Source organism: Pinus tabuliformis, chromosome J (assembly GCF_031772625.1).
Source record: "Pinus tabuliformis cultivar Carrire ecotype Pingquan chromosome J, CPIR1, whole genome shotgun sequence".
In the NCBI taxonomy this organism is placed as follows: Eukaryota; Viridiplantae; Streptophyta; class Pinopsida; order Pinales; family Pinaceae; genus Pinus; species Pinus tabuliformis.
The window spans coordinates 635790890-635816244 of NC_142295.1; the positions used below are offsets into that span (position 1 = coordinate 635790890).

The 25355-nt window shown below is 36.1% G+C and overlaps 1 pseudogene; it reads right to left on the reverse strand.

Annotated features, from left to right (window-relative positions):
* Positions 1-408: 408 nt before the first annotated feature.
* Positions 409-23889, reverse strand: LOC149228546 (boron transporter 1-like; annotated as a pseudogene).
* Positions 23890-25355: the final 1466 nt, after the last annotated feature.

Below are 25355 nucleotides of genomic sequence, written 5' to 3' on the forward strand. Positions count from 1 at the left end.
AGATTATACTGCAGAGCATAAAACTACTCATAAATTAACATAACATGCAGGCTTCATATTCCTTGTATATGGCTTCATATTCTTTGTTTTTCTTCAAGTTTGTTGCTTTACAAGACTTAAATTATTCCTTCTGAATTTGCTTTACCAGACTTAAATTATTAAAGATAATAACAAATCTTCCCAACCATTCAAGATAAATCTGATTTAACTTGAATGCACATATTCTTTATTTCCATTATCTAAATGTTTTACTGTCATGAAAAATGGATATTTCCATCTCAACATATCCTTGATCATTTGACATTTCCCTTAGTTAGTTTTTAAAGGTAATGGCTAAACATTTACAAAAGTTCTAATATTGAGCCTTACCATTTCCTTTTCATTTGTCAAGTTTAATTTCCACATTTTTTATTTCAATGAAACATTAAAGGCTGCAAACTTTGTGGTTATGATCCAACTGGTAGAATAAGGATGACTTTCTATGAAGCTCAAACCACTCACAAGACCCTTTAATACCACCATGCTTATTTGGCATGCCCGGGGTCTACAAAACCACAAGACTGACATAATAGATTTCATGCTTCAAGAAAACAGAAATACTTCAAGCTTGACTTCCATTACATTTTTTTACACGCACTATATGGTCTACCCTGTCCTCTGAGATGGACAGAGGTTCTTTGTGAAGACACACCAAATACAACCGAGTGATTTATGGCACAATGATTAAATAATGATAAGCCAACAAAATATGTACTATTAAACATAAGATATGCTCACTCAAGGGAAAGATTACTAGCCGAGGATTTAGACTCCAAACACCTAATTGGAAGTTGGTTTATGTGGCCTCAAACCAAATGCACTTGGACTCGTATTTTTTCCTTGACTAACCAGGGGAATGCCCGAATGCTTTTCCCCTCTGTGAGGGCTATGTGTCTGTCTGATCTCACTTATACGGGGGCTATATATTTGTTTAGCTTCTGCAACTTGGGGACTTAATGCAGACTCGGATCTATGAATTGGTGTGCAATCACTCGAGCTAGTTATCCGTGGACTATAAGTGTGTTTGACCTCACCACGACTTCATGTAATCATCTCATCCAAAACTTCGCCATCATTTGCACCTGTTCCCATGCTTCCTAGTTCGAACCCCTGAATTCCAGCTTCCTGCAATCAATATATGTTACAGTTCAATTTATTATTGTTCATGCTGCAGGGCTTATGAAATAGAATTGAGTAATATTTTTAAAATTTGTTTGATATGTGTCTTGCACTCACTGTTATATTGCATGGCATTCCAGGGGCTTCTTCATACTCTGCTGCATCCAATTCTTGAAGATGTGCTCCTTTGAAAAACTTGGGAAGGATATACTGCCTCGCTGGGACTAACAAGTTACAACATGATTAGTAGTGGGAAGGGAACACCATCTATAGGCACCCATGTGATACCAAAACATGCCAGCAAATAACATGTCTAGAAAATGGTGAAAGTGGCAATTGTCTTTAAAGGCACCGTTTCAAGAAATGTAGCATGATACTCCTAAAGTTCTTTGTAACCATCAGTTCAACATTGATAAGCTTTGAAAACTATATTACAAGCATTAAATTCAATCACATTATAGTTTGAATAAAGTTCATACTTGTATCTACGGCTTGGAGCAGTGAAAAGAAACAATAACCTTTCCCAAAATTGATTTCCTAGCAAACTCTCTATGGCCATGAAGGCAAAGTAACCCTAAAGCACAGAAGTTGGGATCTTTCTAATGATGGGCATTACTGCAAGGCAGCCAACCACCATCAGAGATTGCAACAAATTACTCAATTGTTGTTCTTTCACCTCAACAGGAAGCAGGTCATCCACGTCCTTGTCAACATTAAAAATTGATTAATCAACTGGGGCATCCATATTCCCAGTACTTGCGGCCAACTGAATTGTGGTCTCTTTCAATTCCTTAAGTGCCTGCATAAATGGTTGGGACATGACAAGACAAATAAATAAAGGGAGAGGAAAATTAGATAAAATGAAACACCCAAACTCAAAAATAAGACCATTACCAAGGCAGGTGGAGGCTGATAAACCATTGGGGTCTGCATTTGCTCATAGGCTTCTTGCATGTTTTTGTATAATTGCCCTAAGGTTGAATTTTTCTGCATACTTTTCCGGATTGTTGTCACTAAGTTGCTAAGCACCAACTGTAACAAAAGTACTTGCAAGTTACTCGTCTATAAAATGTCTGAATTGTGTCTTTTCCCTGAGAAGCTGCAATTGATAACTCCAATATATTGGTACCTGATGTTTGAGGGTAGCTAAGCTTTTCATGTGCATTGGAGATTCAGGAATAACACCATTTGAAGGAGGTATGCCAACAATACCACATAAAATAGTCTGTCACAATAAAAGGAAAATTTATGAATCCACTAGAGATTTTTTATGGAGGTGAAAACAAAGAATGAAGAGTTAGATCAAGATGTCTTCAGGAGAGCAAAATCTCTTCCAGAATAGGGTAGCCAGTGACAGTTGAACCTAAACATGAACCCTGACAAAAATTACAACATAGTTCTAAATAATATATATTTACTGAGGTAATTTGCATACCAAAAATCCTAAGAGAAGTCATAATGGTATGAAGAAGGTTTTCTTAAGTTGAACTCATTTTGTTGGGCAAGTTGGGATGCAACGCTATGACCAGAGACATTTATGCCTTCAGGATGAAATAGGGATGGAGACTTCAAGAATGTTCTCCAGCTTCTTCACAAAACAAATTGGCTGAGACTTTAAAGATTTCCCTAATGCAGACACCAAACTTCGAAAAACAGCCACTTCAGGGCCTGTAGGGGGAGACAAAGCTACTCTCAAAGCAGGATCCATGATTGTGGCCAAGATGAATCTAGGGTTATCTCAAATGCACGCATGGGCTATAACAAATTTATATCTATACATCTACTGAAGATTATTTTTGCATTTTCAAGTTTTTGTAGCTTTGAGAATATATGGTAAGAGAATCATATTTCTCTAACTCAAAATGCTTGTTTGCTGCATTTGGTGCATACATGTACAAATACCATAAATATCCATATTTGAGGAAAAAACAAATATGACCAAAATAAGAGTCTAGTCCAAAATTTATATTTGGAAAAAGCAAATACAGCTGAATACGATAAAATACAACCAAATACAATACAGTCAATATATAACAAAAATAAGGTCCATGACATATCGACAGTATTATTCATATATATGGCCAGATATGACCATATCAGTACTTTGGCCATATTTCTGTATCTGAAGGCCAGCTACAGCTGTGTGTTGTAAGTGTGATTTTTTGAACATTTTTTTGCTTACCAAACTCAAAAGTAGACTCAAACCTAGGAAATGCAGAATCATATAGATTTTCTATAACTCAATTCTATCAATATAGTTCTTCAGAATAAGACAAATATTATTACCTACCAAGTCTTTGTAAGGTTGCTGAAAACTCCTGCAACCTAACCACCTGTTTATGTAGCAGAACCGTTTTGAGGTACAAAACATCCTAGAAATGCCCCTGACAATTTTCTGAGGTGTTGCCAAAACAGAAATGTGCCAACTGCCAACATAACGTTGTTCTCTGCATTTCTTCAGAATCTTGTTTCATAAATTGCAGGTTTGAGGAACCCAAACCTTGTGGTACCCACTCAGAACAACAAAACTAAAAAAAATAGCAGAATCTTTCTAAATGAAACATAAAAATTTGCAAAAAAGGAACAAAATTCAACATATAAAAAGAGGGTTTCCAAGTTTACACGTAACTGCTGCATTTGGATTTATGACCCAGGTAACCATATCCTTGCGTGTTTTGGAAACCATTTCAAAGTTTCGGGTAAATTCAAGGGAAATTCTACTGTAAGAGAGCCTCATAATTTGATAGTATAATGTAAGGCATAATTTTATGGGTAATTGACTCAGCTATGAAAATGCAGATTTACTAAAATCCTCTAAAATGATATTTATCCTTTAACATATTTTTTAAACAACATTGGCTAACATGTGTAATGAGTAGCATTATGGTGTTTTTATAGTGAAATGCAACTGGAGTTTCTTCAAGATCTATTTGTTACTGTATCATCACTTTAAAATAAAGTTTGCCTAACAATTCCATCATTACAAGTGGTCAAAAGCCTAAAACAACAAACAAATGCATATTAACTTCAAAAATTTAATTTCAATATGCAACAACAAGTGTCATACATTTCTCCCTGTTATTTTCTTTAATATTTAAGACAAAATCATCCGACACAAGCTGGCCCCTGTTAAGATACTTTCTTATTGTAATGCAATTAGTAACTTAAAAGTAGAAACATCTGACAGAAGCATTAAACTGTTTTGGCTAGTAGTTAAAGGTATACATATGAGATCCTCGAGACTTAAGTAACCACATTTGATAACCCCACCTCCATAAAAGGACATAAAAATGAACTTCGTGACACAAAATTATTTTCATACCAACTAGCCGGTACCAAGACTACCTCCACTCTTGTATCAAATAAAAGTAAAATTGTTGTCAAATTAAGCAATATTGTTAAGCAATTTTCTATTTGTATATTCAGCAAGCCAAAAATGAAAAATATGATATCATATGTGGGTACATGGAGCAGTTAGAAATCAGTCTACTGCCATAGACTGAAATGGAGTACAACCCTTTTACAAGGCCTATGGTACCAAGTGCAACATCTAATCTTCTTCTGGAAAAAAACTAAAAGAGCTTTATTGCACTTTGAATTTCAAATGCTTGTTAAAGGATCAAGTGGTAGTTGCAAAGAACAACTCAAACTGGGTGATATCAAAACAAAATAATTTAGTATTTCCAAGACAAAATAACATTACTGACGTATCTCTGGATTCCATGAAAACAAAGCAATTTGATGTATTGAAATGATATTAGGAGATTAGTAAAGAGGATCAAATTAAGTGATGTTATGGCCATACCATTGTATCCATTTACGCTTCAAGCGAAGAGACTCAGAAACACCAAGAACATCGAGTGCCCTCCAAGAAAATGTAGTCCTTGTGATTTGTAGAGAGTCTTCACACTCTAACATCGGGCTCTTCAAACCATCTCTGCACAAGGTCATTACAAATGTAAAAAATCAGCAAGACACAAATTTGGTAGTAAATATGACCAAAAGAAGAACTAGTGCAAACAATTTTCACAATCCTGTTTTTGAAACCAACATTATAATCTCCTTAGCATTATGATCAGCGGTCAGTGTTCTTCCCAAGTCAGCAAACTCAGCTCCGCCTTGAAAAAGTGTAATTGCATAAAAGGAATGTCGGTCTCATGCCAATAGGTCTCCTACGATGAATGCGCAAGAACCTAGTACATAGACCATTTTTCTCTTCGCTTAGCTACCTAGGGCTTATTTCCCTTTCCAAATATCAATAATTCTTTTCCAAGAAAACATAAAATAAGAATAATATTTTACTATATTCTAAAAGGTGAAGATGTTGAAATCATGCCACAAAGTGAAAGGAAATCAAATATCTTTCCTCAAACCACCAAATATATAAAGAAAACAACAATAATTATAAAAATAAAACTAGATCTGTCGATCTATGCATGAAATGAGTCAAGCGACTAAAAAAATATGACCAAAACAAACCAAAAATTTCAAACTTGACAAAATCCTCTAAACAAGCAGCAAACAAACTGCTAAAATTTTCTAAGATATTAGAGCTAGACATCAACGCAATTTCATGTACTTGAATAAGCCCATTGTTGCTTAGCGTTAGACTTCTTAAATTAGTTATTTATCATTTAATACTAGGACACTGTCTATGTGAAAAGAAATAGGTCCCAGCTTCATCAAATCCGACTTCATTTCAAATCAAAGATCAAATCCAAAGGACACTAACTCGTTTATCTTGGATGGTGCTAATGTTAAATACACAAAATAACAAAAAATAAAGATATGATAAAAAAGTAGACCTGTAAGATTATATTGGTCGAGTGTGACAGGGACACCAATAACTGAGACTAGAGAGATTTATAGAAGGTAGTAGTTACTATTGTGTGATTAGTGGTATGGTGGAGAGACCTACCAAGAAGGGACGTTGGTCTCGGAAAAGTATAGTAGGGAGATCCATGGAGCATTTATGTAAAAGGAAGATGAGAAGTGTCGTCTTCAAGTTGGTTTATGTTATGGTAGAATTTTGTTGGTGATAAGTGGTAACAAAACACTTACATCAATAGGTAAAAAGTAAATTCGGGGCATGAGTTGGACTGACTCATGTTATCTCATCTCTTAATGGTCCTAAGGACATGTGGGGACCCGAACAACTTAGTACCTAAAAGACTTGAAAACATGGCTGACAAATGACTGACAAGAAATGGCTAGCAAATGACTTGAAAGTCTTGTTAAATTTGTTATTTATCATTTAATAATAGTCAGACACTATCTATGTGAAAAGAAATAGGTCCCAAACTCACTAAATCCAGCTTTATTTCTTGTCACAGATAAGAAACAAACAATGTAATGATTAAATATGAAACATCAATCTTAAAATAACACACATCAAAATAATGTTGCTGCAATGTTACAATGAAAAATACAAATATAGAACCTATTTTTACCTGAAGTTGACATATAGTAATTTTGCATGATCAATGGAACATGTATACCAAAATAAGAGTCCTAGGGTATTTCAATTTCCCAGTTCTCATCTTGGTCCTCATTTTCTACATTGTGAACATGATCTTCTCTAAATGAACTGTCATTATGAGCCTCCAAAACATTATGTTCTATATCAAGTTCATTAGATAGATTTATTATATTGTTTTCTCCCCTTCTATCACAATCTGATCGCCAAAGAGTTAGCGCTCTTTCATATGGAAAACTGTCAATGTCATACTTTGTTACATATAATCTTAAACATGTATCCACATGTTTATCAAGCTTGTTCCTCAACTTTGACTTCAAGAATGATAATGCACTAAACATTCTCTCATCCTCCATTGATCCCAAAATCATGGTTTGACACAAATCTGCTAATTTGAAATATTCTAATATGTTTTCTTGCAGGTATTGGCTAGCACTTAAAGTAGTCCATAATCTTGTTATAGCACCATTTTCATTAGGATTCTCCAAAAAAGGATATTGCTTCCACATTGTTTCAGCAAAGCGTCCACCTTGTTGATACAATTTTGATGAATCTAAAATACCTTCAATTTGTTCTCCATGTATCGAGACTTTCTTACAAAAATGGTCTACTAAACATTTTAATCTTTTTTGAAAATCAGCTTTTAAAGTTCTTCGACATTGACAATTGTTCCAATATTGAGGGTATACCACACACATGGCCTCCAACAATTCATCTCGAGGAAATTGTTCTCTTATCTCTAATGATAGTGATCTTGCAATTTCTATCAAATTTTGTCTCATTGAAATCACAATATTATCAAATTGGTCTCTTGACACGGGGCAATCTTTGGTGATTTGTCCTGTCTTACTAATATAATGAAAGGGAACCATATACCCACGCACTACGATACATAGTATCCCTTTTTCATCAAAGGTCAAAAATTTTCCAGTATTTTCTATATTGATGATCTCAGTCCAACTTTTAAACTCTGGACCAGTAAAAGAGTCTGGCATCATATACAAATTATCCAATGCAAGACATGTTGACTTTCTTGCATTTGTGTATTCCGCAATATACATTGTGCGATTCTGAGACATTTTCACGAGGACATTCATTTCATGTAGCATAGGAAGAATTCCAGCCAACGTCAATAATGTCTCTATATTAGTTAGTTGAGAAAGAAGATCTTGAGCTTTGTCTACATTATAGCAATTTTCATACATCAACCCTACCAAAGATTTGAACTCACTAAATAGTCTTTGAGCTGGTCCATTTAATGAGATCCATCTTGTATCAACATCTTTCAGTAGTTTTTTTCCATCCGTAATACCATCTGCAAATTGTTGAAACTCTAAATATCGTTTGGGACTATGAGAAAAGTATGCATGAGTCTCACATACAAGATCTTCAACTTTTGAAACTAATGGAAACTTGCTTACTATTTTAAATGCAAGATTCATCCTATGAGCCATACAATGAATATTAAGCATATATGGTGAAGCTGATAGTTGTAGACTAACACAAAGGCCATTCCTTTTTCCTTGCATTACCGCTGCTCCATCTGCTCCAACACATACCAACTTTTTTGCAATCATTAATTCATCCATACCACTTTCCTTCAATCCATTAAGAACAAGTTCATAAATATTTTTAGCTGTAGAAGTCTCTCTCATCTTATTAATCCCAAGTAGATAGGAATGTCTAATATGGTCATTAACCATATAAATGCTCATGCAAATCCATGAAGTATTATCTATAGCTGTAACCTCATCTAAAGACAATGCCAAAAACCTAGCATTTGCAATCTTCTCTTTCAAATCATCCTTTTCTACTTGAGCTAGATATCCTGCCCATCCCCAACCACTAGTTACAGACCAATGAGAAGATGGAAAGTTTGGCACTTGAAGAAAAGATAGTAATTTCATGTGATCTGGATAATATGTCATAGGACGACCTTTAGATAAGATGTGAAATACAGTGCTCAATTGTATCGTCTTGGATAACAAATTTCTTTCCATCGTCTTTTCAAATAGAGATATGATGGTTCCTCCGTCTGCCTCAAGTTTCCTCTTACTTAATAAATATTTTTTATATTCTTCTACATATTCAACATGTCGACATTCCTCGGAAGATTTCCATCTAACAATAGATTTCTCTTTACCATTTACAATTTTCTTTTCATACACCTCTCCTGCATGCTTTTGTACCGTATCTAGCTTCATCTGAAATTTCACTTCCTTTTGAGTTTTCCAACTACACGCAATACATCTAACTTGTCAGAAAACCTCTTTCTCATTTGTAGGAGGTATTTCTTCAATAAATGGAAAACTTGAGACCCAATTTTCTTGGAATCGTCTCCCTATGGCCCACTGGCCTCTTTTCCTTTTCCGCGAATGGATTGTGTCACTTTCCAAGGAAAAATCTTTAACATTTTCATCACCAATTTCTGTTGAAACTGCATTTATCTCACCCTGACCACTTGAGGAACCTATTTCTTCATCCATCGTATGGATATCAAATGCATTTCCACAAGAGTTAACCTCTCTCTCAGTAACAGATTATTCAAAGGAGCTTGAATCATGAAGAGAATGTGTATTTTTGGATGGAGCCTTTTCAAAGTATGATAATACATCTGTTTTCCTTGATGGTTTCTTCCCATGATTATCTTTTGACATCTCACTAAATATTCCACAAGTAAAATTTCCAATCGATTTGCAAACCTGCATCAACAGTTTTCAAGCGTTGAGATATGCTTCATATAAATTCACTTGTTCATAGAAAATAGAATTGTACTTTGCAAAATAATTGTTGAGTCAACATTGAAAGAAAATATATCAGAAAATGAATTTTGAGGCAAAATGGAATTTCACAAAAATTATTTAACAATGATAATGGGAAACTATTAAATTTTAAGACATAAAATATAATAATTCATTTGTATAACATTGAAACAACATCACTTTCTTTGAATTATTCCTAATTTCCTACAGAAGTTGGTTGACAGGATTCAGGACCTAGTCCCCTCCTCCCAAGCCAGCTTACAATATGTCTACCATGCCCAAAACTTAAAAGCTGATGCTAAGCCAAATGAAAGGGTATTGCTATCTGAGGAAGAAATTTGAACAACCAGAAATCTAAGTATGGAAAGGGTAGAGCCTCCATCCCTTAGCATGTGAAAAATAAATGGTTAAAATATAATAAGATGGAAAGCTTAATTTGGAAGTCTTGACAGGGTCAAGGAAAGCCACTAGTACTTCCACATCAAGAGGTTTGTTTAGAGAAAATCTCATCTACTGAAAGTCAGGGCTTATTTCTGACCAATCACTAGCCTTAGGAAGATGAGACTTCAAGAGAAACAATCAAGTCTGAAGATATAGGAGTTGATGAATGCCATTGCTCAGTTGGCTTGGCATTCTCTGTTTTATAAATCAAACAGTGTAAGCGGAACTATTTTGAGGAGTGCAGAAGGTTTAAGCATGTCTAGTTCCCGTTTTGGGAAAAATGGTGAACATTGAACCTTAGCAAATGACACAGATCCAGAATTATCAAAACCTGCATTTTGCTTTTTATGATCAAAGCAAACCTTTTTCATTGAAGGATCTCCTTTATGATATACTAGTCAAGGGTAAAGCTGGCCAAGTTTCTTAGTGATAACAACAAAATCTTATATGGTCTGGTTAAGAAAAATATTCAAATTCTGCTTGGCTTCTTGCTAAAGATATTTCCTCAAGAGGTTTTCCATTTTGCAGCATTCTCAGAAATTTTATAGTCTGGAGTGTCAAAGAAAGTTATCTCAGGAATGTTCTCAACTATGATCAAAAGTCTAAAGACCTACCTGTTTTTACTGACATCTAAGTGACAGCAATTTTCTCATGTAATTCTTCTTAAAGTCAAATTTTTCAAGGGGTTGTGCTCCAAGTGGGCTATTAGAGCCTGCCAACCCACAACTTCAATGACCAAAATATTCTAGGCAATACAGTTAGTACAGAAGAAATATATTTTATAGATATAGTATCATCGTTCAATACCTGCCAACAGAAAAATTTAAGCCTGACCAACTTGTAGGATGCTGCAAGTCAAGACTCAGATTTAAAGGTTGTCCTGCCTTTATTACAAAGTTCTATCTAATTTTGTAGCATAAGATATAAGGCTGAGAAACAATGTAGATAAGGCAAGATAATTTTATTTAAGTCTAAATAAAGCCTGACATATAGGTAAATGGGACTACAAAGTACAACTAGTGATGCTAATATGTAGGGGAACCATTATATGGTCTGGTTAAGAAAAATATTCAAATTCTGCTTGGCTTCTTGCTAAAGATATTTTCAGGTTGATTATCTTGGTGCTTATCAAAATACTCCATTATATTCAAAAAAATTGAAGTCACTTTCAAAGAAGGATCTGTAAAATTAATCAATTTGCAATTGTCTTCATCTTGTATATTTTTCTGAAGAGGAAAAAAAGTATGATCTTCCAGTTTTGATTAGTTCAAAACAAAAGGGGTTTGACCAACTAGTTTCAACTGAAAATGGCCAAAACCAGTCTCAGCCAGTTGGCTTTGAATACACCAATTTTCATAATTCAATTGGACCTATTTCTCCTTTACCAAAAAATTATTTATTTATTTTTAAATACCATATTAGCTACTTTTAGTTTATCACTGTGCTTTCCCCTCTTTCATGCAATAGCTTGGGTGTAACAGTGTAACACATTTCAAGAGTTAAAAAGCTCCTAATGGCATCTGTTTTATTTGAAGGTTAACCGTGTCTCTTTTTCTGAGGGGTTCTTCCTTTAGAGATAAAGGATTCATGTTACTAGGCCCTAGTAAACCATATCATGCCATAGAAGACACAACATTTGAGTCTGAACTGTTTACTAGTTTTTATCTCATTACCTACAGCTTGGAAGATTTCTACTTTTGTATTGCTCCTTTAAATAAACTTAGATATGAGATGCTTTCAGCACTTCTAATTGTTTCATTTCTTGTTTTTTAACCAATCAGATGGACTATTTTAAAGTTTGTAGTTATTACAATTTCTTTCTTTTCTGTATCTAGTTTCCTATAAACTATAATTAGTTATGGTTTAAATTTTCTTGTTTAAAGGCTTAGATGTTGGAGAAACTATTACTTTGCGTTCTGCTACCTTGTTGCTTCTGTCATCAAAAGAAAGTTGAAGTTTGATGCTCAACACTCTATTTAAACATATAGCTTCATAATGACATCTATCTTGGATACAGCCAGTCAACTCTAGAATAGCAATAATTTCCGCAGTTCTCTGTTTGTTTCTTACACGCTTGCATAAATACACATACAACCCAAAATGTAGGTGTTGTCAGTTAAGGATAAATCTAAATCAAAACCAGCCTCTGTTTTAAAATAAGAAAAGGATGTCTCAGGAATGATGTGGAGAGAAGAACTAGACCTCTCTTATGCTAAATCACTCCAAAATGCTATCCACGTTGGAGATTTTGAAGGCGCATGGGAGGGCACAACTGCTAAACTGGTAAGAGTTTTTTCAAACATAATCTTGTCGTGTAACTGGACATTGCATTTAAAATTGGGGGAATTGTAGATAAGGCAAGATAATTTTATTTTAAGTCTAAATAAAGCCTGACAAATAGGTAAACAGACTAAGAAGTACAACCAGTGATGCCAATATGTAGGGGCACCCTATTCAACCCCAAAAGCATAAAACAAAATATAACAGGATCAAACAAGAGAACATGAACTAAATATGAGATCAAAAAAGTGGAAAGAGGATAGAGTGCAAGAGATTAACTAAAGGTACATAAGACAGGATGAAGAGGAAAAGGGTAAAAAGAAGAATCTACCATGGAATCAATCACTAAGAATGATATCGAGGTGTGGGTATATGGCTTTAGAATACTAATATACCAGGTGTGGGTATATAGCTCACACTGTACTAATAACGCTTATTAGAATCAAGCACAAAATGTCAATCACTCAATACTCAATAGTAAGCTAATACAATAATACAAGGTAATAAAATCAGTTAGAGGTATTACAACGACATATAAATAAAGCCATCAAGCAGGAAGCAAATATTGGTGGCTTTTCATACCTTCATTTGTTGATGGTTTGTAATATGCAATAAATTTTCATCTTCCCCTGGTACACAAAAATGGCAGGAGCTTCCACCATATCATCCAAACTGATAATTCTTATAATATGTTCTTTCGTATCTTGGTCAGACGCTCAAGGACAGGTCTATTATCTCACTAAGTATTTTATAATATTTTAAGTTCTATAATATACCTGGTGGATTGATAATGTGACACGCACTGCTTGTCTCCATTTCGAAGCTTAAGGATAAGGTTGAGAGATAGAGGTTGTCTTTTCAACTTTTTTTGGAAGCAAGAGAACATGGATAGAGAACATGAACTAAATATGAGATCGAAAAAGTGGAAAGAGGATAGAGTGCAAGAGATTAACTAGAGTTACAAAAGACAGGATGAAGAGGAAAAGGGTAAAAAGAAGAATCTACCATGGAATCAATCACTAAGAATGATCCAATACACTGTCTAACGATATTGCCTGGGCCCTGAAAAGTACCCATGCCTGAGAGGACCTAGCTAGATGATCCTAGGAGGCATCTGCCAAACATGAGCAGACCACCTCTGCACATTCAAGGGTAGTGAAGTCATGGCTTAAAGTGTGTGCATCATTGAACCTTTTGATGAAAGAAATTCATAACCAAGCAAGCCACTAATTCTAACTTGTATAAGAAAGAATTTGCATTGAAATATTCTAGCAATTGTAGAGCAAAACCTTGGGATTGGCAGGGTATTGTTCAAAAACACCAATACAAATTGAGAGAAGCCTTAAGGCAGTGTTTTCAGAGATGCCATTAACATCAACCGTAGGGATATTTAAAATTTCTGAGATAAGAAATCCACTGCTGCTAAATATCTTGGATCATTCCTCAAATGGTTCAACAATGTAGGCCACTTTGCTTGTTAAAAACGTGTTGTCAGTGGTTTATCAAAGTCCAAATGACCGGGGTAAATGGCAAGATAATGTTAAATATGAAAAATCCATTGCATGCTCTGAAAAACATAACAGAATAAGTGGAAGCAGAGATTCAGCCATGGGTAAAATTAAGAGAAAAGCAAATTTTTGCAATGCTCGACATGGTCTAGTCAAATATTATGCATACTACGAGCAGCTCCAGTGTTGTATATAAAAACAGTCAACGTGGATAAACTTGGCAGCAAAATAAAGAAACATTCAATACAGTTGAGCATACTTTATATGAACCCTTAAAAATGTCATTCATGCCATTGCTCAGTTGGCTTGGCATTCTCTGTTTTATAAATCAAATAGTGTAAGCGGAACTATTTTGAGGAGTGTGGAAGGTTTAAGCATGTCTAGTTCCCGTTTTGGGCAAAATGGTGAACATTGAACCTTAGCAAATAACACAGATCCAGAATTGTAGATAAGGCTAGATAATTTTATTCCACAAGATTTTTTAGTAAGCATTTTTCACCAACCCATTATGTCATGACAACAACACTTTCACGATTGACATTTGACATTTGATCACTCTGATGGGCTTTGTAAAAATTGCAAATACTTCTTCACATTAAACAAATTAATCCAAGCCACCGTTTGTGTCTGACTTTTCCTTTGAGAATTTTCTTGTTTCCAAACTTAGAACATCCCCCCAGATTGAGTTAGTTAGGTAGAGACTAATCCTAAATGAGATTTCTTTGCTATATCAACAATATTCTTAGGGTTAGTGTAGGGATTTCCCCCCTTGGTACGAAATTTTCTTAGCCTAAAGAGCGGAGTGAGTTAATAAGTGATAGCTAGTGACCCACTTGATTGTGTCCTCCAACTCCCCCTTTGAGTGAGGTTAGGGATTTTATTCTAGGAGGGTCTAAGAGAAAACACTTCCCACTCACCATGAAATGCAAATTGATGACCATGAATGGTCTTGATCTCCACATGATCAAGCACAACAAATTCATTGCTGCCATTTCCTTCTCCAATACAGATCAATCCTTCAAATCTCTTAAACAAGAAGAGTTTTGCTCATTGCCATTTGTGCACCCTTACTCCATCAGAGTTCGATAGATTCCAAATGATGCAGCTCATAAAAATTTTGTGTGGGATCTATTAAAGCATGTCTTCCTGAGGGTTAGAACCATTTTCTTCACGTTATGCTTTCCTGTCAAATTGAAAAACTCCTTCAGTTTTAACCAACATTGAGTTTAAATCCCAAATGACAATAGTCAATATTTGAATCTACACAACGTCTAAACATAAAGATTCAAGATCCCTCAGGTAACATGTGGACATGGAAATTGTAAGGATTAGCAGCATCTAAAGTTCACTCGTTCAATTACCTAGAGCCTTTGCATCTCCACATCACAAGATTAAATAATGTTATAGACATTGATCAGAGTTGTTTTGCTTTCCAATGGAATATTTAAAAAATATAAAATTTTGATGTTGCCCAAATAAATGATAAATAAAAGAACATGACCTTTTGACTTCTTGGACGCCTGCAACATTGTTGATGGACCAAATACAGGCATTTGAATGCATTTAACTACGTAAAATGTACTACTTGGATGTGAGCTCTTTTGACTAGAAATTTGTATCATACTCAGCAACTATCTTCTCCTGTACTTCAAACTTGAAGAAAAACAAGACATATGAAGCCAACTTACCCTGATTCAAAAGCCGACTACAGATGGGCAGGACCTGCATAAAGGGGCCTAATTTCTCGCGCTCAACCAACAATTCTGTGAAGTACCGACTGTTGTTGTTGCTGCTGCAGTGGCATGAGCCGTTCAAATCCAAGAAACCATGGATACCAAAACAAGAGAAGAATAAGCGGATTGAAAATGCAAAAATATCGCACCGAAACTGTTGCTGCTAACTAGAACATTTAGATTTGTGAACTATGATGAAAAAACCTATTTCAAAACCATTTTTATACAGGGACCCAGGGAGCCATATACACCATGAATCCGGAATTCATGAAAACAGCGGGCTGAATCCGTGAAAACAGGGAGCCGCCCTCCATTTGAAAACAAATTAAGCTCCGCCCTCCATTTCAAAACAAATCTAACCTCCCAGGACCAAATCGACCCTCACAAACCACTCCCAAACCAGAAAACCCCACTCCCAAATCAGAAAACCCAAACTGTAAATCAGAAATGGCGATTTTGCTATCCCAAACCGGGAGCAAATATCAAAATGGGGCGATTTTAAGAAAATACGATTCGGTTAGTTTATCCGCCCTGGGCTAAAATAAAAAAATAAATTAATTTTTAAATAAAATGAGGGCTAATTATATATAAAAAAAATTATTTTTTAATTAAAAATTCGCCCCATTAAAATATAAAAAGCCTTAAATTTCGCCTTTGGGCGATTATTTGCCCCTAAAATTAACCTTGAGGGAAATTTATAAGGAATGAGGAAACAAAGTAACGGAGCAAGAGGAATAAGGCAAATGAAGGCAAATGATAAAATAAACAGCTGCCAACCCTCTACAACACAAACCAGCACTGCTTGACCTGCTTTAATCCATCAAATGCTGCAAACTATAGCAGAGCTAACAGGTACACTGCATAGTTGTCAAGTTTTGGGCACTCCAGGGTATGACACAGGAAAGTGCAGGAGGTGTGACAAAATATTGTGTAACAGATGCCCCCTAAAGCATGAAGGCAAAACAGGGAGTGATGGTTGAGATGATTTATGACTACTGAAAGGACGAGAAAAAACACCGTCAGGAGACCTGCAAATCAAGGACGCATATAAATATACATATTTGATATCTTTGTCATATATATCAAAACATGAATCCAAGGTATGGACACAACCATCCTGATAGAAAAATACCATGTGAAAAGATCCACGGTATAGCCGCAACCATCCAAATGAAAAGGATAGTCTTGAAGACTAAGATCCACGGTATGGACGCAGCCACCCGACATAGAAGGATTATCAACATAGATATAAGGTCCCGCTGTATGGTCACAACCATCCGTATAGAGGAAACATGTATACAATCATGAAAAATACATAACTCCACGCAACCTGAGTTATATCATCCAAAACTCAAGGTCTTGTGATCCATCCCAACCTGATCAAAGTATGAATTCTAACATGCAAATGAATGTGTCAAAGTCAAACATGTTAGAAAACCACCTGATTACTGACCAATGATGTGAACCATTAACAAGCACGAGAGAAACCACCAATAATGACAATGGCTCTTAAGGTATGACAATAGAACCCATGAATGTGAAAATGAAGCTGAAGTTGAACACTCGTGGAATCATTCGATCGAAGGCCAATGATGAAAACCTGTTGTTGAATGCGAAGAACTTGCCATTAAGACATGTAATCTCTACGGTATTGAAAGGGAGTTTCTAAGTCATATTCCTAGATAATGAGCTAAAGCCATTAGGAAATGACCCATTGAAGGAGGGACATAATGATTCCCTCATCATCGACACGAAAAAAGGAATAAAGTGGAATAAACGAGTATGATCCCGAATTTTGGAAAAATGTCAGACAATGTATAGGTAGTAAACTGCAGATAGGACTTCTCTTGAACATATTGGTGACACGACTCCAGAGTGCGGAAACATTTGATTCAACATAGGACCAAGGGTCATGATGACGAAGTGTAATAGTTAGATGAGAGGAAAAATGGATCACCCAAACCTGGAAGGACAAGTGACTGAGTGAGGATACCCCAAATCTGACACGAGAAACAGAAGAGTTTCATGTTCAAGAGTGACATGATGCCTATACAAGAGATGTTTCACTTTCACTTTTTCCCCATTATTTCTTATGAGTACCCCAATTACTTTTAATCACAAGCTCGAAGGGGATAAAATATTATTGTCATATAAGTTCATTCTTCGAATGGATCCATCCTAGTAAGTTTTACGAGTCCTAGAAAGGAGAAACTTGATCTCATCATGGTGACAAGTCTTTCGTCGTTTAAATTTTTACGAGTTCGACGAAAGAGTAACTCAGTGTCTTTTTCATATTTAGAGAGTTTGAAAAAGGGATGAAAAAGAAAACTCCATTAGGTCCCTTTTCGTAATTTGTCTCTCGAACCTGAAAAGGTAGAAAATAATATTTGATAGAACCTCTTGACCATGTCGACCAAGGTGTTCCTTTTTCGTAAATAGTCAATCCCAACCCGAAAAAGGGGTAAATGCATACTGAGACGATGCCAATTCATTTAATTTAATGATTTCAAAAAGACAATTACTTGACGATCTTTTCATCTTTTGAGAGTCAGAAAAGAGCTTAAATATCACTCCAAGGGGGTTCCTTTTTCGTTTATTTTTAACGAGTCCGAAAAAGAGATAAAACATAAATTTTTGAATCGGTCAAGAATGATCATCGTTACCACCAAAATATCCTGTAACTGCACAAAGACAACCACACATCACCGATATTTAGAAAAATAATAAAATATTGGTAAAAATGTATTTGAAAACTTATAAATAGACAAAAAGTAAAAACATTTTACCATTTCACCTTGACTAATTTGCAGAGTGCATTTTACCCTTTTTTCTCTTATTCTTCAGGCAAGTGGTGTGGAAAATTTGGGACACCATTTCGTGAGCCATCAACTGTAGGTAAGATCTCTTCCATTTCTCTTGCTTTTCATCCCATTTCTTACCATTTCATAGAAGTTTTGATTACTTAAGAGGAGGATTTTCATTTTTATTATCGGGGTAAATCAGCGTGGGTTTGATCATCAGATCCATGTTGATCACCCCAGAGCCCAAAAGATCCTCGTGTTTCCAGCGTGAAAATAATTCAAACATTCATGTTGGGCACAAAGCGAAAAATAAAATGAGAAAACCTATTTATTAATCGGTTTTTTCAAAATTTTGATCCATTGAAAGGCTTCATAATATTGTTCATGGTTTATTTGTAGAAGATTTCAATGGATATGGCTATCGAATGGAAAGAGAGAAACCATGAGGTGAAATACCACCAATCTACCCAAAGTGAAGCATGTTTTGACACTTTAAGGGACTGCGGGTTGCTTAAGTTCTTTCAGACCCCGAGACTTAGAGCTCAAAATGAGCTGCTAGAATATCTCATTGGATTATGGGATGTTGGTCGCGATATATTCATCATTGGAGATCAAGAATTGGAACCAGAGGTAGCTGACATCTACTTCATCACTGGACTGTCCAGGAGAGGAGAGAGGGTTCAACTCTTTGGAGCTTGTATTGGAGGAGAGAGCACTAATATCTTGATAAGAAGGAATTTCCCAGGTGTAGAACAACTGTGAGTGGAAAGGTGAAGATATCAATGATCGACAACCTTCCCTTGAGGATGATTCTACATACCATGGCCTATATAGCTAGGGCTCAAGCATTGCATGAGGCAACAAAATCACAGTTCCATTACGCAGTGGATTGTCTTGCTCCAATAGTATTTAATTAGTGCGAAGGATTGATAGTCAACATGAAAAGACAGTTGACTAAGTGCAAAACAGGTTGATTGAAGCAGTTTGGGTTTGGATTGATCTTAGTCACATTATTCTTAGAGCACGTTCCTCTATTTTGTTACCAATGGGTAGAGGTGGACAATCCAACTCCACGAGATCTAAGGTTGCTCAGATGGAGTGAGATTATGCCTCAAGATGGAGGAGGTCAACGAATGCATTTCCCTCCACCATTCTTTGGTTGGTTACACCAACAACTGATCATAGTAGATGACTATACCTATGCAGGAAAAAACTTCAAAGGAGACCCAGATCTTCCTCTACCACCTGGTGCACAATGGACCGATGTAGGTAAAAACTTATTTTTTGGATTTTTTCAAGTTTTATGATTTGTTTGAAGTGTGTTTGAGAGTTTACTTATGATAATTTTGTAGATGTGGGACCATAAAGACCTCTCAGAATGTCCCTGATAGTTCAATGAGTAGCATGCCCAATAGAGGAATAAGCTCCATACGAGGAAGAAGAAGATCCTATAATGGAGATGGAGCGAAACCTGGAAGTGATTACTCAGGGAATTCCAGAGTATGCTACTATAGATGACGTGTCACTGCGGTACCAGAGGCACACAATAAGAGTATCTGCAAGACTACATCGGTTGTTAGGCAGAGTGATTAGAGTGGTCTCATGCTATCATGAGCATCATGTGGGAAAATAGCTTATTCCTAGTTGTGTTAATTGCATTGTTGTAGGCTTTTAAAGCCATGTGTCTCAGAACACTATTTTTTAGTATTTTGACATAACAAACTTTGACAGACTTGATATATACATACATATATATATATATATATATATATATATATATATATATATATATATATATATATATATATATATATATATATATATATATATATATATATATATATATATATATATATATATATATATATATATATATATATATATATATATATATATATATAGATATAGTCACACACACACACACACATATGCATGTTTCTATTGTCTACTTATGTGTTCATATATTATGACGATGTGTTTGGTTTTTACAAGTGACACAAATGTCTATCTAAGACATAATTTGCCAATGCATCTGTTAATGTATTCAAATTTCGTGGAATGTGTTGTTATGTAATGTAATCAAAGTTTCTTTTCAGTAATCAAACACGTAGATACATGTGAAAAATCTGTGGATTTCTTACTGAATAATGACCATTTAATTGTAGCATAATGAGTTGTGAATCTAACTTAACAACCAAATTTCTGATTCTGAGAGCAACTTCTTCTGATAACAGTTCAATAACTGCACTATATTCAGCAATATTATTAGTTGTTCATCCCTTGAAAATACCTTGTAAATTGATCAACTCGTCATTAGAGGTAAAGAGTGCCCAAGATGCGGAAGATAAGTTCTGTGTGCTACGAAAAGCACCATCAGCAAAACCAACATAATGGTTTGATGACATTTGTGAACCGAGTGAAACACACAGTAAGCAGAGGAAACATGTCTGCAAAGCAAAGAATCACACCAAAAAATCAAAATGCACACCAATGAATTCGCACACTAATGTACAAAAGTAATCATACAGAAATCACGCATAATACTTTTTCAGATAAAGCCTGTTGTGGGGCTACGCTAATGCATTACCTTCGTAGTCAACCAACTCATAGGCACCTTTTTGCAAAACGCATTTAACAATGTATGGCCCATGCCACATAGGTTCGAACTTCCCAACTCCCAACTTATCATTGGCTTGGTCATACAGCAAGACCAAGTCACATTCAACGAAAAATCATGGAGAAACAGTTTGATCATAATGAGATTTAACTCGTTTTTTCTATGCTTCGATAACCATCACAGTAATACAATGTGTTTTAGCAAGCCTCTTGAGATAAAGTAAATGTTCCTCTTTAGGTGAGGTATCAGGGAGTAGTTCGATAGCTATTTTTAATGAAGGAATCTCACACTCGATAGGGAGTGTCGCCTCTAAACCATATACCAACTGGAATGGAGTGAAACTAGTGGTTGTCTTAGCCGAGGTTTGATAAGCCCAAAGATTCGAAAACAACATGAGATGCCAATCCTTTTTATGCTTCCCAATGGTATGTTGAAGCATAGTAACTAAGACTTTATTAACCACTTCAACTTGGCCATTGGCCTGTGGGTAGTAAGGAGTTGAGCTGTCATGACGCAGACCTAACTGAATAGTAAGCTCTACCATCATGTACTTATGAAAATGTGATCCATGATTAGTGATATTGGCTTGAGGGATGCTAAAACGGGTTATGACATGGTTAAAGAAGAACTGAGCAGTAGTTTTAATGTCAGCATTATATGTGGGCATCACCTAAGCCCATTTAGTAAAATAGTCAGCGGTAACGATGATATAGACATGCATCAATGATCTGGTCAATAAAGGGAGTGGGATAATTTTCTTTAGGGCACACACAATTAATATCGCAGTAATCAACACAAACTCAAATTGTTCCCTACTTTTTAGTAACATGTAAGATATTAGAAACCCAGTTTGTCAATGGGATAGGGTAAATAAAACCAACCTTTAGAAGTTTTTCAAATTCTCCCTTAATAACAACGGCCTTTCTAGGATGCACTAGATGGATTCATTGATGAACGGCCTTCGCATTAGGATAAGTGGGTATTTCATGCACCACTATAGCTGGATCGATACCAGGCATTTCCTCATACGACCAAGTGAAGACATAGAGAAATTATTTAAAAAGGTCAGTGTAAAGCCTAATCTCTTTCGGAGAATAGGAAACCTCGATGTGAATGTTCTTGACAATTCCAAGTTTAATGGAAATGTCGATTGGCATGGTTGCAGTAATATTTCCCATATTACCTTCGGATAGAAATTTGTGCACCAAAATAGGTGTTTGAAGTGGATGCATCGGGTTATGAGAAACAAAAGTCTCAAGACACGAAGAAATCTCACTAAGACTTGGAAGAAACGAGGAACGATGATGAGCATCATTCCAGGGAGTCTCGTCAAGAGACATAACATCAAGAATACTTTCTTCAATGGGAAATATCTCGTTCAAGAGATCCAAATAATCCCAAGAACCAAGCCAAGAAGATTGCGAATACATGTCCAGGTGCATACTAAGAATATTATGACTTTCAGAAGTAGTTGCTGAAGCCAAAATAAATTCTTGATAAGCTTTTTCTAAAGGACTTAGCGGCATAGTATCACCGAAAGAATCAACTTGATTTGGAGTAGGGATAATCCATGGATCACATGAAGTTGAGATCATGTTGATCGAGGCGATATGCGGAGGTGGGAGAGAAAAAGTTCCCATTAAAGCAAAATCTTTGAAAAGACCTGCCCCCACGCTCTCATATGGAATATCAGTATTTCCCACATATGGGACATTGCTATTTGAAGAATCAGAAGAGAAAAAGGACAATTGATTGACATTGACAATTTTCCCTTCATGAGGAAAACGAAGCACACAGAACAAAGAGGAAAGCATAAAAAACATGGCATGATTCCAACGTCATCCAAGTAGAATATTGTAATTCATATTTTCATCTACAACCTCTACTTCTAATTCAACAGTTTTCCCTTCCAAAGTGATGGGAAAACTTGTGAGAATACCATAATGATTGGAGGCTCTGGCATCAAAGGCTTCTAAGGTGTTTAGCGACTGATTGAGAGGTGGAGAACCGATGGCTTTCCAACATGATACAAACATGATGCAGGTAGAAGTGCCCTCATCAATGACAGTCTGATGAATCGTCTTCCCTTTTATAATGAATTGAATTAAAAACTCAATTTGATGGGGAAGATTAGGAACATGGTTTTCTAGATCAAAAGTGATCAAATTCGAATCGGAAGGATCGATTCCTCCTATAGCAGATAATAATGATTTCCGCTGCATTGGACAAGTTTGGAGAACTTCCAAGGCAGAAATCACCGAAAGTGCTTGAGCCAGATCTTTGACAATGCTATAATGTTGAACAACTCTAGTGTTTGGATTATAAGATGACTTCCGAAGCACACCTTTAGGAGGCGGTTAGATGACAGATTCATTATTAGGTCTCTCGATATGAAGAGAACTAGAACTGGGTGGAGTGGAAGTAGAAGGTGTATCAATGGATTCTTTTTCCACCATTTGCTTTTGAGGAGTTTGATAATATTTCAACCGAGTGGCAATAGAAATAAGCATTGTTCCCCTCATGTAAACCTGAGAACCTAAAGAGGTAGAGGATTGTGGTTGGTCTACCAATTGGGTATGCTATGATAGAAATGGCTCTTTCAGTATAGCCAACGTCCCTTTGAATAACCGACTAACTTCCGCATGATGAGGACAATCCTTAGTATAATGATCTTCCTCAAAAATGAGGCCAGGATACTTAGGTTTACGTTTGGAGGCATCATCAGTAGATGGATTAGGAGAATCCTGTTTTGGGGTATCAAATTTTGCTTTACCTTTACCCTTCTTTTTACCATTTGAGGCTTTGTCTTCCATGGTAGACTGAACGACATTAACCTTAGAGTTTTTACCAAGATTTGAAGAAGATTTCAAAGGAGGATTGGATGCAGTATTCAAAACATATTTTTGCTTCGAAGAAACTGTATTGGAAGTTTGAGATATTGATCCAATAATACCATCGACAGGCGGTACGTCCGGAGACTTCGAAGATGTTGGATCTGAAGATGGTCTCGGAGCATGAGGTAACATCTCATATAACGTGTCAGATTGGGAGAACACCAAATCTAAATATTGTGCACGGGTAATAGATTGATCCTCAGTAACACACCCTCCCATTGCTATGTCTACAAAAAAAATGTTTTCGAATGATTTGGTGAACCATTCAGTTAACAAGTCATCAGGTATTTCAAGCTTGATGAGCGATGCCGACGTCTCCATTCATGGATGTGATTGGAGATGTGGTAGAAGTATCCTATTTCAGAGATGTAAGAAAATGGGTACCAGTTTCATAACAAATCGGTAACTAGAAGTGAGTGAGGATGGCCATGACCAAAGAATTGAAGTATGAATAGGTACCTTGAGGTAACTCGATGTACCATTTTGCGGCAACACTTTTCAAGGTTCACTGAAAGAGATGTAGACGAACATAATTGTCAATGTAGGAATTGGAAGAACACCATAAATGATAAATCATCACATGGGCCTGCGGGTCTTCTTTAGGTTTTCCTTCGAATTTTGGGCAATCTCTAGGAATCTTAGTGGGAATCGAAGGCTAATAAGGTGAATGAAGTATTGGATCATTAGTAAGCCTTGAGACATCCGACAGTTCCAACGTCGCTAGAAACAGAAATTGCAGGTTGAAAGGAATGTAAGGCCCAATTTGTGGGTTCCATCCTTGTTGGTAAGGGTTTTGTCACCAAAGTGGCGGATTTTTACCATAAGGAGCTTGATTTTTCCCCCACTGAGGGATACCCTGACCATAAGGTGGATTTTTCCCCCACAAAGGTGGGTTCTGTCCAAGATAAGGCTAATATTGAACTGCCATAGGCCGTTGAGAACCATAAGGTGGATAAACATTTTGCAAGGCATATGGATTGTAAGGTTGTTGTTGCAACTGCTGAACTTGGTGATAAAGATGATTGCCCTGCTACTGCAAGGGCTAGCCTTGTGGTTGCAAGGTTTGACGTTGTTGATATAAAGGTTGATTTTTTTGCTGCAAGGGTTGACCTTGCTGCTGCAATGGTTGTCCTTACTGCTGCAATGGTTGACCTTGCGGATACAAGGGTTGATTCAGTTGTTGGACAAACTTCCCTTACTGATGAAAAGACTATTGCAACTACTGCAAAGGTTACCCCTGATGTTGCAAATGTTTCCCCTACTACTGTAATGGTTGTTGATACTACTGCAAAGGTTGTTGTTGAATAGTCCCTTGAGGAATTCCTTTTTGGTACTGATAAGTTCCAGTTGGGAATTGACCATATGCATAGGGAATAGGATTTTGACTAGGTTACATATGAAGACCTACTTGTGGAATGTAAGGTGGATTTTGAAGTGCTAGTGAACCATATGGAACATAAGACTGTTGGTGGGGTATACTGGCCGAATAAGGCTGTTGATACTGGCCATTACTTGCTCCAGTTGGAATGGATGATTCATCGAGATTAGTAATACCACTAATAGGTTGACTCACTCCAATCATGTGAGGTTGTGACCCACTCACATGGGTTCCACTTGATACAATAGGTATATTTTGGAAATTCCCCCCCATGCTATGAATGAGGTGGTGGCACATTTTGTCCACT